Source organism: Triturus cristatus, chromosome 1_1 (genome assembly GCF_964204655.1).
Source record: "Triturus cristatus chromosome 1_1, aTriCri1.1, whole genome shotgun sequence".
NCBI lineage: Eukaryota > Metazoa > Chordata > Amphibia > Caudata > Salamandridae > Triturus > Triturus cristatus.
The window spans coordinates 1,029,083,100-1,029,099,106 of NC_140579.1; the positions used below are offsets into that span (position 1 = coordinate 1,029,083,100).

The window sequence follows — 16,007 nt, forward strand, 5'->3', positions numbered from 1 at the left end:
AAAGGAGCTGCAAAAAGACCGCTACCAGGTGTGTTTGTTACAAAAGGGTGTGAAAATTACTACCGGTGTTACAGACTCTCAAGCAGAAGGGTACAACGGCTTGTACCAAGGCAGACCAGGACGGAAGACTATATAGTATTTGATATAGAGTGCACACAAGAGACGGGGGTACACCAGCCTAACTACATTTACGCACACCATCTAACCTCCGACGTCAGTTGGGAGTTTGAGGGGCGAACGTGTGTTGGTGATTTCCTAAGCACTTTCATTCAAGCCAAGTTCCAAGGATATACCATGCTCGCCCACAACTCGAAAGCCTATGACTACTTCTTTATTCTATGCAACATGATTCGTGAAAAGATACAAGTGGAAGTCATAACCCAAGGTTCTAAACTGATGCTGATGACGGTATGCCCTTTAAAAATACGGTTCATAGACACCCTGAATTTCCTCCCTATGAAATTGAGCATGCTGCCAAAGGCCTTCGGGTTCCCAGGATGTAAAGGTTATTTTCCACACTTTTTTAACACCTGGGCTAACCAGAATTATGTGGGTCCTATGCCTCCTCCTGACAGCTACGGGGTTGAATACATGATGCCTGATGAGAAAGCGCGCTTTCTACAGTGGTACTCTGAAAACCGTGAAAAGGAGTTTCACTTTCAAACAGAGTTGAAAGCTTATTGTCAGACTGATGTAATGATCCTCAGGCAAGCTTGTAACCTCTTCAGAGATGTTGTGGTGTCTATGACTAAAGAAGTCACGGTCTTGAAACCTAAGACAATGCCTAAGAAAGTCAAGGCCTTGACATCCAAAACCCCTAAAATACAACATGCGGTCGAATACATAGACCCATTTCAAAACGTCACTCTGGCATCCATGTGTATGTCCATCTACAAACACATGTTTTTAGTGCCGGAAACTATAGCTCTAGTACCGCCAGACCTCTATAACGGTAAACAGAAACGTTATTCAACCCCCTCTATCCAGTGGCTCATGCACATCTCTGAGAAGGAGGACATCCAGATTCAACATGCCTTACAGGGCGGTGAATACCGCTTGGGCCCCTATTACCTGGACGGGTACTCTGTAATTAAGGGTGTGCCGACAGCCTTTGAATTCAACGGTTGTTTTTTCCACGGATGCCCCAAGTGTTACAAACCCCACGAGTATAACAAAATGCTGGGTACCAAATTTGAACACTTATACAGACGTACTCTGACAAAGGCCCAGTATGTTGAAAATCAGGGCTTTGCTATGAGAGTTCTTTGGGAGCACGAGTGGTTAGATATGTTAAAAACTGACACATCCCTCTGCTCGTTTCTTAAGACTCATGATTTACCCACACCTTTGGAGCCCCGAGATGCCTTATTTGGGGGGTGTACAAATGCCATACAACTGTACAAGGCCGCTGGTGAGGGTGAGAAAATACACTACTATGACTTCACCAGTCTGTACCCTTTTGTGAACAAAATGAAGTTGTACCCACTGGGTCATCCCACCATCATCTATAGAGATTTTAAGCCCCTATCCGAATACTTTGGGCTTATCAAATGTGAAATCTATCCGCCTAAGCAGCTCTACTTCCCGGTGTTACCATGTAGAGTTGATGGTAAGCTGCTGTTCCCCCTCTGTCGAACATGTGCGATGTTTAAAGAGGTTGCGGGGTGCAGACACACCGATGAACAAAGGATGCTCACAGGGACCTGGTGTAGCAACGAGGTACAAGCTGCCTTAGAGAAAGGGTACAGGTTAGGTAGAGTACACGAAGTGTGGCATTTTAAGAGCACTACAACACAACTCTTTGCCCCCTACATTAATTTGTTTCTCAGAGACAAACAGGAGGCCTCAGGGTATCCTGAATGGTGTACTAGTCAGGGTGCAAAACAGAAATACATCGCCGACTACTACGCTCATGAGGGTATCCGTTTACGCCCACACCTGATAGAGGTCAATCCTGCACGCCGACAGTTAGCCAAACTCTGTCTCAACTCCTTATGGGGAAAATTTGCACAGCGCACAAACCTTTCAAATACTACCTTAATATCAGAACCTGATGAACTGTTCAAGTACCTGTTTGCCCCCTGCTACGAGGTGTCCAGCTGCGATTTTATCGATGACGATACCGCGGCTTTGTGTTGGAAATATGCCCAAGAGTACCCCACAACAAGTAACAACATAAACATTTTCATAGCCTGCTTCACGACCGCCCACGCTCGTCTAGAGCTTTATGGGGTTATGGATAAGCTCCAGGATCGCTGCTTGTATCACGATAAAGATTCAGTGATTTTTCTCAGCAAGCCTGGGGATGAAGACCCTCCTCTAGGAGATTATCTGGGTGATCTAACCAGTGAGCTAGATGAGGATGAGTATATAAAAGAATATACTTTCTCAGGGCCTAAAACATACAGTTACCGTACCAACAAGAACAAGGTGTGTATGAAGGTCAAAGGGATAACATTAAATGTCAACAACACCCTAAAAATCAATTTTGATAGTCTGAAGAATCTGGTGCATGAATACGCTACAGCAGACGATTCTGAGAATGCTAAAACCATAGTCGTGAACCAGCCCTGCATAGTCAGATCCAAAAAGAAGTGGGAAATCACAACCCAACCTCTACATAAAACATTGCGAGTTGTTTTTGATAAAAGGGTCCTGACCAGCGACTATAAAACACTGCCTTATGGTTATTAGACCCATTAGAGAGACAACCGTCACAACATGGACACCCGGTTACAGCATCCGTTCTCCTGCGTTCTAGCAGGCCCCTCAAACTGCGGTAAAAGCTACTTTATAAAAAAGCTCTTAGAAAATGCCGACTCTGCTTTCTCACAAACCCCTAACAATATTTTATGGCTTTATTCATGCTGGCAGCCTCTTTATACAGACTTGGGCCGTCGGTCCCCCCATATCAAATTTATAGAGGGTATACCGGATAACCTCAACGATGATGAGCTACTGCCCCCAACCCATGTAAATATGATAATTGTTGATGACCTGATGCGTGAAGGGGGTGATCATCCCGAGTTAGAGAGAGCTTTTACTCAATATTCACATCATCGCAATCTAAGCATCTGCTACATTGTACAGAACTTGTTTTACAAGGGCAAGAACAGTCGGTCTATAGCTCTCAACGCTTCATACCTTGTTTTATTTAAAAACCCCCGTGACAAACAACAAATATCCGTCATAGCTAAACAGATGTACCCCGGAAACACACACTTCTTCATGGAGGCCTTTAGCGACGCTACATCAAAACCCCACGGGTACCTGCTGGTAGACTTAAAAAATGAAACTCTAGAAGACTATAGACTAAGGGCTGATATTTTTCCCCCAGAGCTCCCTGTAGTTTACACCCCAAAGCCCAAGACTAGGCCCTATAAAAAGCAACGCTGATGTCTTTTAGAGCCATTTACAGTTCAGCCATTATAACGCTCAGTGGTGACCATGTCTGACCGCCTACGTTGCAATCTAGCGCTCCTGAAAATGCTTGCTACCGCCAGCCCCCAACACCGAAAGGCCATCCTGGGCGCCGCTTCTGACGATTTAGTGTCTGCCATTTCAGAATAGCCCTAAACACCCTAAAAGGCAACGTTCCTATATCAAAGCGTCAGTTACAGGTGTTGAAGAAGAAGAGGGGTCTTATCAGGAAGCTCAGTGATAAAAGGGCCTCGCTCATCACAAAGAAGAAACTGGTGAAACAGTCTGGGGGTTTTATAGGTAACTTGTTGGGCATTGCTATACCTATAATTACAAGCCTCATCACGGGGCGGTGATGGAACATGCCACAAAAATGTATCTGGTGCCTAGACAACAAATGGAGCATATGGGGTCTTCCTCGGACAACGCCTGGGATATACGTAAAAATGAGACTCTACGCCTGGATACTGAAATTCAAGACATTTTGAGCAGGAATGATCTAAATACCTACGACAAGGCTAACCTTTACACAGCCACTCTCAAAAAATTCTTAAATTCATACACCATGTGGAATTTGGAGAAAAACAAGCTGACTCTATATACCCCAGACTCTGAACAACCACCAGCTCCAGCCAACGCCCCGCAACCCCTACAGCCACCTCCCGATCTTGCGACATCCTCAGATACCTTTGTTGACGATCTCTTAAAAAATATAAGCCAGAGGCACAGAGGGGCTGCGCAGATGCTAATGAGTAAACTCGCAGCTTCTAAAGACCTAACCTCATGGAATGAGCGAGGTGAATTTCTCTATAAGGGACACCCGGTTGCAGGGTCACACATGTACAATCTAGTCAAAGGTCTCACGCACCCCAAAATCCTAACGCCTCAAAATGCACCGAGAGGGTGGGAGCAGTTTCTGCAAGCCGCTGCTGAACTCAATATACCCTCCACGCTCGTTGGGAATAATGAACACCGTCGCCTGTTGGAAAATTTGAAGGACCCCCTACTACCATCGCCTATAAATTCTGAAGGGCAGAGGCTATCCCCGACATGGTCGACCCCTGCACCTAAGGCGCCACCGCGCAAAAAAAAGACTATCCCCAAACCCCTCCCTTGGATTACGCCTTGATGGTTCCGCAGACTTTTTGAATAATTGTGTGTATTATATGTATAAACGTTCCTGGTTTTTCTACTTCATTGGTTTCTTCAATTAAGTTTGTGAAACTAATGACCCACTACCAACCTGTTTGTAATAAACGTTTGTTATAACTTTTCAATCCGTCTCAGTCGTCTTTTAAAACATTTAAGGTGTATGTATATTGAAATACGGAGTCTGAATACATGTTTTTAAAAAATATATTGTCTTTATTTTACATGTTCAACATTAAGCATACGACTGTTATAAACCCTTACAGTTTTGACAAGCTGCATATTCTGTTTTCACAGGACTGACCGACGACCTTGTGTTTTCTTTTACATATTTCACAACTATACTGTCATTGTTAACAAGATCCCCCGAATATAGATTTAAGAAATTTCTAAACGAAAGACCCTCTGACATTTTACTGATAAAATAAATACAGTGTTCACCGCATGTTATGGCCAGGGAATCCTGCACCCTTAGCTTGTTATACTCCACCACCGCTGCAGCTTTTTTCACAAACTTGAATATGGGCCGTGTATAGAGTCTGTGTTCAGGGAACTCTGCTGTACTGTCAAACACTGTAACCTTGTCCCTAGCTATAAACAAGGCGGCCCAATGTGTACCCGCCTGGTCATGCGGGTCTGTGTTAAAGACTAGGCTGCACGGTCTTTCTGGCCCTATTTCGCTTGGTAACCCATCGCTAGGGAAAACACCCAAAAAGTATTTCCTAGCGTATTTATGTCTGTTTAAGAAGTCACGTATCTGTACAGTATCCATTTCGCAAATGTTTTTAAAGATAGTCAAACAAAATCTGTCTTGCGTGGTTGATCTGAATGATGCTGTCGAATACCGAGAATACGACCATGTTCACATTAGCCACCAGCGGGTCGGCGAAACGTATTTCAGCTTTTAGATTCCCATTTTTGACCAGGTTGTAGTGATCGCCATCTTCCATGTCCGGTGTCAGGTCGAATGCGAACAGCGTGTATCTGCTCCCATAGCCTTCTCTTGACACGGCTACACCACAGTCCCTTTGATGCTTTCCTGTTATCGAAACCAGACCCTGATATTCCCTGATGTAATGACCGGCTGCAAAACTGGGTGTGTAGGGTTTTGCAGGAATCACATTGCCCTCGTGGACCAGCGCCGCGTAGTTGATTTTGTAGTGTTTAAAATTGAAGGGGTTTGAGGCATAGGTACCACTAAAAGCTGTATTGTCCACAAAACCTATGATGATGAGTTTGGGTAGCTGGCCCAGAAATAAATTCTGCTGCTGTGTTAAGCGGGTTCCTGCAGGGATGCTGAATACCTTCAGAGATACTCTTTCCACAGCGTACTTGACGTTGGATATTTGTAAAGCTTCGGCGTGCGCCAACCTGACGCTCGGTGACACTTTCACTCTCTTTACAAACAGGCTCGCGGCCAGGATGCTCAGCTTGTAGTGTTCCGCATCCCCGCTGATGAGGCAGAATGAGTCCTTGTTGCGAGTGAGCTTGAGCTTAACATCAATTCCGTTGATGAGCAGTTTATCTTGGAAGAAGAGGTCTGAATGTATGCGACCTAGGAGGTCAAAGGTACGAGTACTTGCCGCCTGCCTTGCTCTTTTTATAAAACCCTTATTGGCTCCATCCAGAGCTGTGATTTCAAACTGTCCGTATGTATCCCGGTGAAACAGACCCGCTGAAAGTTGTTTGTCAAGGGCATCGCTACTGTAATTTAGAATGCTCTCGATGTAGGCTCTGTAGGCGTACATGTTATCGTTCTGGGTGATGAGTCGATCACCCAAGGTGATGTCCACTTGGTTAAACAGGGTAGCTAGCGGGTATGCGATCGTTGCCACTTTAGCGTCGTCTTCAATGTCGGTCCCATCGGCTTTGACGATTTTACACATAAGATGTAGCAACGTGTTGTTGAGATCCAAATACATATCCGTAGACCCTGACACAAAAAACTCTATGGGGGCCAGCGGCGTCAATGCTGCTTAAGGTGATACCTCCATGAAGAAGCTGTTTTCGATGCTTGTCTGCGTGGGTTTTAGACTAAACAAGTCTAACTCTGATTTGGCGCACTCTCCAGATCCACAATGTACGAAGGCCATGGCTGTGTTTACGAGGCTTTAAAAAATATTTACTTTAGAGCCGTTTCGCTTCTTGGCAGCTCTCTTCCTTCTTGGGGCTCTTCTTTTCTGAGTGCGTTTTGAAGAGCTCCTCCTTTTTTTATAGGGGGCCGGAGGGCCCCTGCGTCTGGAAACCCCACGTTTCCTTTTGACACTCGCGCGTGGTTTATACATCAAACCCGCTCCTTCTTGAGGTTGCTTGTTCATGCGCTCTGCAACCGCCGATGTAACAGACCCCACCACCTCCCGGGCAATGTTCGTGGCAGCCGCCTTAACATGTGGTTTTGCAATTTCATAGCCTCTTCTCAGGAAAGGCATAGCTCTTCTAAACAGACTTCTAAAGAATCCTCCTAATCCAGCCCCGTACATAACAGGTGACCCTTGAAAGTATGGCGGTCCTCCATAACCGGCTTGACTCCTGTAATAGTCTCTGTACATAGACAGATCTCCGTAGGTTTTCATAACCACCATTCCTGCTGCTTAATATCCCCTGTCGTGTCTAGGCCTTAAATGAAGTTTGACAATAACTTTCCCGTATTTAAAGGCCACCGGCTCAGACTGATCATCGTAGATCATAATTGAAATAGTGTCAAAATGGTTTTTAGAAACTGCGACGTAGTCAGGTTTGTTAAATTGGATATTGACCATGGTATTATTATCACCCTGTACATGAACACATCTTAACAGCGGCGAGTAACTATCCCCGATCCTCTGAGCCTCTACAATATCACCATACACATAGAGCGTGTAGAAACCCCCGTTAATATCGGGGCACGTGTGATCTTGTTCCACCGGACTTTTCACATGTTGTACTGTCCCTAAAACCCTTTTTAATTTACCGGAGCAGTTAAACAGAGTATTGCGGTTTATGGTTTTGAGAAACACCTTCCTTCTAACGTTATCTAGCACCAGATGAATATTCGGCAGCGGTTCTATGGCAGCTATGGATTTGTTGATGGCTTCGACAACGCTTGAAACGCTTGGGTAGTAGCCGAAAGGGAAGGATACGTTTAGGACCTTGGGGTCCTGTTCACGCTTGAATTGGAACTTGGTTTCGGCCGCTGTAAAGGTATTCCATGTTCTAGGGTACTGGATTTCTGTTAGGGCAACCTCCCAGTCCCCTTTCAGGTCCACAGGCTTAGCCAATTTGACGGTGTAATTAGAAATCTGATTGTTGGGGAACATGCCCTTAGAGGCGTTGGATGGTAAGGTTATATAAAAGGGTTTTGTCTCCATCGTATCAGCTGTTTTGAGCTCACACACCCTTCAGGGAACTGGCCAACACCCAACTGTTAAATTTCGCAGGCCACCCCCGCCATTTGACATATGCCTGGCTCTTAGCCCCGCTACCTTTCCTTTTCAGAACCTTTTCAACCCTGTACACCCTGTTCGGATCATCTGGCACTTTTTGTAACTCTTCCTTGTAAAAAACCCCAGACACCGTTTCCCCATCGTAGTCCTTTAACCTGTAAATATACAGCCCTTCCTTAAGCTCCACACTTTCCACTATAAATATTTCATCGCTAAAAGTCTGCTGGTAACCCTTCGTGAAGACTCCTTTCAATTTTGAAATCCTTACGTGATCACCTTTTTTAAAAACAGGCTTCTTCACCTTTGTATTGAAATTACGACCATACACATTTCTCCAAACAGTTAACGAATTACTAGGGGTCACATCTTCGGGGGCCCTTATGATGGTCCTATGATAACTGGCATTGTATACAGCTAAGAAAGCCTGCAGGACATCCACGTATCTGTAGGTGTTGTGGGCCGTAAAATACCTCCACATCTTAGACTTTAAGGTTCTGTTAAACCGTTCTACAACAGCTGCTTTTACCTCCGTGTGTGTTACAAAATGTTGAACATTGTGTTGCTTTAATAATTTCTGAAATGCCTTGTTTAAGAATTCTTTTCCGGCGTCTGTTTGTAGTTTTTGAGGAATATGACCCTTATCGAAGATGGCTTTAAAAGCGGCTGTGACGCTAGCCCCACTTTTATCACGCAGCGCCTCTGCGTAGGCGTACTTGGACAACACATCTATGACGGTTAATATATAACAAGATCCGTTGTTATGTTTTGCTAAATCTTGTAGACTTATTATGTCCGCTTGCCATAGATAATCTATTTGCGCATTAACGATTGTTGGGCGTCTCTTAAAATGTCTTCTGGCCGGTTTATGGAGTGAATACGCCTCCTCGCCTGATAACCAAGTCTTCACAGCTTCTCTGCTTACCGACTCCTTTTCATCCACAGCCCTTCTATATAGAGCTTCGGCGCTCCCCAAGCTACCAACTCCTCTAGTATCGTAATAAAGTTTTCTTAACACGCCCCCCTGCATGTTATCAGCCGTTACACAATGCAATGAATGACGCTTGTTTTGTGTAAGAACATTTTATTAAAAAATAAAAGACTATTAGCAAAATCATAGACATTGGTTTCATATCTTTTCACATTCTGCATAGTACGACTTAACACAGCGTCACCCCTTTTGGGTTTAACATTCTACTAGTGTGTTCTAAATACACGCTATCATGTAACGCTACATAAGAACCTGCTTAAAACAGTCTTCGGGGGGCCAAAGACCCTGCTTGTCTATTTGTTTTATACAAATTACACATACGCCTTGCTATGAGTCTTTCTATCATCCTTCTATTGAAAGTAGTGTCCATTCCCTGCATAACTGTTAGTTTTGAGCTCGGGTCTAAGGCGTATCGGATCTCATTGAGTGTCTCTATCAAGATCATCAACATATCGGGGTGGACATATTTCTTTTCATTGTACAAACCATACACAACCCTTAGCAGTTTATATACCCTGTAAGGGTCTAGCAAAGTACAAATATAACGTATTGTTCTTGTTCTGTATGATTCACACAAGCATTCGTGCGCCGCCTGCTGAGGATCTTTGATTTGATGACCTTGACAAAGGCTGTAATAGTCCCGTTTGACACAATTTAGTACCACCGACGCGGCGAAAGCCTTAACTGCCTGTCGGGCGTCGTCGGGCAATCCTTGCTCTTCCTTTTCACACACGTCAGAGCCGCATACACACTTATCGCAGCCCTCACGGTTTTGACATAACGAACTTTCAGCTTGTTTTGAACACCACAGACAATTGAAAATTACATTGTTCGCTTTTGCAGGTCGCCACCCTGACACATGCCTCCACTCTGTAGCAGACCTTTTGGGGGTCTCTCTCTAGGTTCAAAAGACGAGAGAATGACAATATGTTAGTTGAAGAAATAACATACATCATTTTTGCAACTATCTGCTCATAACATTTTCCTACTAACCTCTGCATTTTCACAGCCCTCTGCGGCAGCTCTGAAATCTTGAGAGTCGCTAATGTCCTGCGAGGCCCCATCATCTTCGACGCTTGTCCCAGGCTGTTGCAGACCTTCCTTCTCTGCAGCCGTATTCTCCTGAAGGTCCGTGTCTTCATAGACGGCTGTGTTAGGGGGTTCTACAGCCTCTTTACCATAGTCCATTATGAAGTAGGTGCATCCAGAGGGTTTTGCTCTCTAGGGGTCAAAAGAAGACAGAATGACAATACGTTAGTTGAAGAAATAAAATACATCATTTTTGTAACTACCTGTTCATAACATTTTCCTTCTAACCTCTGCATTATCCCAGCCCTCTGCTGTGGCTCAGAAATCTTGAGAGTCGTTAATGTCCTGCGAGGCCCCAACATCTTTGACGCCTGTCCCATACTGTTGCAGACCGTCCTTCTCAGCGGCCGTATTCTCCTGAAGGTCCATGTCTTCACAGACGGGTGTGTTAGGAGGTGCTACAACTTCTTCAACGTCCTCCATGTCCACTGAGCTGAAGCCAGCAACCACACTGTCACTACCCGATCCCTCACTTTCGCTGCTGTCGCACTTAACCGGGACCATCCGACATCCGTAATCCTTGAGCCTAAGTTCTTCCATAGGCCTGCACAGGCCGGTGCCAAAACCAGTAACGTCGCAGCCCATATCCCGAGGTGTTTCTTGTTGAGCATTATCGTCCATTACCAGAGGTGTTAATCTGCGGTAATATCTATTAATAAGGGTCTGGGAGCCGTCCACCCCGGCGCTTTTCACGAACGGGTTGTATCTCTTCATTTTGGTTGTGGGTCCCTTTTCGTATTCAAATGTCTGCTTGCTGTACACGACTGTTGCCACATGCTTATATGTATTCTAAGAAGCCACAACCCCTAAAAGAGGCGTACACCTCTACAACACAACACCGTCACGTGGCCTCAGGACTGCCCCCGCAGCTGTTCCCCTGCAGCTGTCTGCAAATCCCCAGCCATGTCCATTTTTGCAGGCAGGCCTGTCAAATTTAAGGCCAGAAGTTTAAGACTAGGCCTGTCAAATTTAAGACTAGACCTGTCAAATTTAAGACCAGGAGTTTCCTGCCAGACCTGTCAAATTTAAGACTAGACCTGTCAAATTTAAGACCAGCGTTTGCGACCAGACCTGTCACTTTTGTGGCCCACGTTTGAGACCAGACCTGTCACTTTTGCGGCCCGCGTTTGAGACCAGACCTGTCACTTTTGCGGCCCGCGTTTGAGACCAGACCTGTCACTTTTGCGGACACGATTTTTTGATGAAAGCTATACCTATATACTACTGTCTCTCACTAACAGTATTGCACCACTGCTAAGAAGTGCAGATACGCTTCCTCTCAAAATAAAGTTAAATGCATATACTCAGTACCTGCCCATTTAAAGCTCTTCCTAAACCATGTATGTCCTTTGAAATTGGGATAAGTACTTTTAAAGAGTTGCTCAAATTCCTAGTTCACAGCCCAGTGTCACATCATGTCAGGATGTAACGGGGACAGGATTTCAGTGTTTCACGTTGACAATTCGGATGTAACATTTTCAACGAAGTTATTATATTGGAAATAAGATATTTACTGTGCAGAAATGCTAATACAAACGTGTTCTGGGCACAGTACAAATCCCAAATAGAAACATTTAGAATGAATAAGTTACGTTTTTCCGAACCAAATCTATGTATGTGAGGCAAAGCATATAATTACTTTTAGAAACATAAATAGAAACTGTTTGATTTCCAAATTGAAGGATATACTTTCACCTTCATGTCTAATTAATTCCAATGACCTTAAAAAGGTGCTCTGGCAGTAAAGCCCAGGATCTCTCCTCCACCTTCCCAATGGACTAAAAAATCACAAGCATCCAACATTAACGTCAAACTGGCAGGTTTAGATATGGAGGGGCGAGTTGGAAGGCTGCAGCAAAGCTCCGTAACAAACTAAACAAGTATGCAATGCGCGAGATGAGGGGCTTAGTTATGACTACTGTAACAGGCGCAGTGGCACCAGGGAACCTTAGGGCCCATGTGAACTCCAATTACAAATTAATTGTCTTACCCAGTCAGAGTATGAGGATTGGATGAGGTGGGTGTTCAATTTCCTTAATTACACTAAACCCTTTGGCAGCCTTCCTGTCTCTGCAGTAGAGGTGCAATACCTCGGCATTTCAAGTGCGGCCACATGAAGCCTGGTACAGTACAGAAACCTGCTTCAAAGTAAATAGCTTCTCCGAAACGGACGTAGTGTTTTGTGGAGCTTAAGACAGGAACAGAGCAGCATGCTGGGAAATGCGGCATTCCCCTGCGCAATAATCTTTGTCCGAGGGCTTATATTAAATTAGACATTACCTCATTTTCTCCGAGTGTTCTGGACACAAATGCGCTGCACGGTCTCCAGCTTTACTCGTACAAGCCAGGCACCTTAGCTTCCCAGTGAGCTGTTGTCATGTACACACCACACCGTCAGGCATGGCCCGCGGTTTTGCAAATACTGCTTTGCATCTTGGTACTTTCAAACCCCTGATAAAGTCCCAGAACGCAAGGCTTTTTTTTACTAATAACCCTGGGCTGCTGTAGGTGTGGTCGACAAATTCTACCACTGGAAATTTCAAGTAGGAGTCCATTAGCACCAGAGTGTTGCGTCTGTCCTGAAAGTTGCCAAACTCAATGCTGACCTTGGACCAGGTGCTTCACTAGATTCTTCCGTAATTACCAGCGCCGGGGCAGGGTCACTTCCAGTGATGGCGCACAAGTGGCAGCCCCTGATCTTCTCTTCCAGGGCAGGGTCCATGCCAGAGAATCACACCTTGCATCGCAGGCGTGCCTTGGTCTCCACCATTCCCTGGTGCTCCACATGTGCCAGATTGATGACTCGCTCTTGTAGCTTCTTCAGGACCACAATCACATGGCCTCATAGCACGACACCATGCTCTCCTTCGCTGAGTTTTCTGCAGATTCTCCATAGCTGCTGTTGTGCTAGCTGGTCGTCAGCGTTGAGCGCCGGTACACCGTCCAGGAAATGGGTCCAACCTCTGGTGAGGAAGGCTTCCTTGACCCTCACTAGCATTTCGTCCATGGTGGTGGATTGTCCAAACTCTTCAAGTGTCACGGCCTTGGGGCACACTTTCTGAGTGATCATCCAGACCAGAACTTCTGTGTGTTCTTCATCTTGTTGTGGGCACTGTGCAACTGTTGCTACTGGGTGCCTCGAGAGGTAATCTGCTGGGTTATGTGCTCTGGGGCGGAATAGGAACTTGAATCTGTACACCTGCAGCTGCATTGCCCACCTCTCGATCCTGGGGGGAGCCAGTCTCAACATTCCCACGAACAGGGGGATCAGTGGCTTGTGATCAGTCACCACTTGAAATTCCTGTCCGTAGAGCTATAGGTGAAAATGCTGGCATGCCCACTTTATAGCCAGGGCTTCCCTCTCGATCTCGGCGTATCTTGTCTCAGTGTCTGATTGCACGCGGCTGGCGTATGCGACTGGCACCCATGTTTCTTGATCCGGCTCTTGGAGGAGGACTGCTCCTAGCCCCAAGGGTCTGACATCTACCACCAACTCACTGCATCTTCCTGAAAGTAGGACATGACCGTGCCATCTATTAAGGCCCTCTTGATGGTGTCGAACGCAGTGTTGGCTTCAGCCGTCCATTCCCACGAGTGGCCGCTGCGTGTTAAGATTCGTTGCGGTTTGGATAGTGAGGCCGGATTCAGTATGAACCAGCCACAGTAGGTGGCCATTCCCAGGAAACTGCGACCGTCAGTGGGCGAGGTGGGAGGCTGAGCCAACTGGATGGCAGTTGCCTTCTTTGGGTTCACCTTTAAAAAGTCTACGGACTCCTGGTAGAAGGAACATTTGGTCTTGTGGAGCATTAAGTTGCAGTCTGCCAGGCGTTGCAGGGTGGCAATTAGGCGTGTATGGTGGTCTTTCAGTGTGTGTGAAAACGCCAGGATGTCGTCACTCAGATTGATGACACCTTGTAGGCTGGACAGGGTCTCCCGGATGGCGCCTCTGCCACCAAGGACACCCCAAAACTCAGCCTCTTATACGGTCAGAGTCCCACACGGGTAGAGAATGTGGTGATAAAACTGCTCTCCAGTTCGAGTTCTAGCTGATGGTATCCAGCATTCAAGTCGAGCTTTGAGAACCACATGACCCCGTTGAGGTCTGCCACAATGTCATCCATTGATGACGCTCTCTCTTGACAGCCTGGTTAGGAAGGCACATGTCCACACAGAGTCTTAGAGTGCCGGGATGTTTGGGCTTCGGTGCAATTACTAGTGGTAACACCCACCGAGTTGGGCCTGATACCTTCTCAATGACATTGTGATCTTCCACTTTCTTTAGTTCTGCTTCCACCTGTGGATGCAAGTGGAAAGGCACTTTCCGATGCCTCAGAGCGGTCGGTCTGATGGATGGGTCGATGTGCAGTTTAAACTGTTTTCATTTGAGTTTCCCTAGACCTTTGACCAAATCTGGGAATTCGTGCAGTATGGCGTCAGCGTGCGAGTCATGCACCTGATTTGTGAAAAAGACCAGGCCAAGGTCTTCTGCAGTGTGGCAGCTAAGTGAAGTTTGTTTCTTCCCTTCGGTGATGTGGAACCAAGCTTTCATTGTGTGTTTGTCACAGCTTCAATTACCCCTCTTAGGGAGAGGGGGTGTGCTTTTCCATACATGTATATTCTTGCTTTCGTGGGGGCAAGTGGGGGCCGTGGAGAGAGACGTTCGTATTGCCCTCCGGTGTTCACAGATGCTCTAGTGTCAATCAGCGCCTGGACGGTCGATCCTGCCACTTTTACGGTGCACATGGGAGGAGGTTTCTGTGTTTATCCGAACCACTCACAAAGGATATGACAAACACCTCATCATCGTCTTCATACAGGGGAATTGACGCCCCTGTGAGGCACTCTCCTCTTGGGCATGAGAGTCGTCGATTGACAGTTGTCCTATTTGTGGCATGGCTCCACGTTGCTTTGTGAAAACTGGCCAAGACCTGCTGCTCCGGCTTACTTTTGCAAAATGGTTTGGCTTCCCGCACCGCGAACAGGTCTTTCCTTTGGCGAAGCATGGCCCGGCTTTGGGATGGTCTGCTGCTCAGTTGTTGCATGCCCCACCCACCTGCATCTTGGTGGCAGTATGAACGGGGTGCCGGCACCGTTGAATTGCCTTGACTCTTTCCTCTTTGATGTGAGGGTACCTCGGAGCTTGAGACGCTGTGGCACCTCTGTTCAGGGCAACTTCCATTTCTTCTGCTCAGGCGTCCGACAGTTCATGGGACCAGGCGACAATCTTGTCCAATGATATGCCTGGTTGTCGAAGAATCAGCTTTCAGATCAGCCCTGAGTGACACACTTGAATCAATGGAGCCCCGATTTCTTCCCTCTGGTCGGTGAATGTGCAGGTGCTTGCCAGCCGCCTCAGCCGTGCGTAAAACATGTCTACAGATCTGGTGTCAGACTGTTTTGCATTCCGCAGCTTGAATTGCTCCAAATCGCGATTGAGCTGGGGATCAAAGTGCCGATTAAGTGCCGCAACTGTGGGCTCGTAATCGTCATTGTCTCCTGTGTTTGGGAGCGTCTCAAACAGGTCAAATATTTTCCGCCTTCATAATATATTAGCAGTGATCTCTTCACTATCCAATCCGTCTCCCTTGTGCCTTTGAAGTAATGGTTAAGGCGCCCGATCCATGCCTTCCAGCATGGGGCAGCAGTGCAGGGTCAGCGGTTTCGTTGAATCGGGGTAGCGGGATATATGGTGTGGTAATGCTCTTGGGGTGGCAGTGGCACTTCAGCTCCAGCTTGGTTGCCCACTGTGCTGCTTCTGGGAGTTGGATTGCTGTTTTGCCTCCTGCAGGATTAAAGCTTCGCATTATTATCTTTTTTTGGTGTGTACACCCCTCCCTGTCCTCCAGTTCCTTTCCTTGTGCAGCACTGGGGCCTCTTGTTGTGCCACTGAATTTATATGCTTTTTAAAAAAAATTGCCACATTTGCACATTTAAAAAGT

General features: G+C 46.3%; 1 protein-coding gene across 1 annotated transcript in view; it reads right to left on the minus strand.

Annotated features, from left to right (window-relative positions):
- PRR29 (proline rich 29) overlaps nucleotides 1–16,007 on the minus strand; it is an 845,024-nt gene that overhangs the window by 599,168 nt on the left and 229,849 nt on the right. The gene's annotated exons all lie outside the window — the stretch shown is intronic.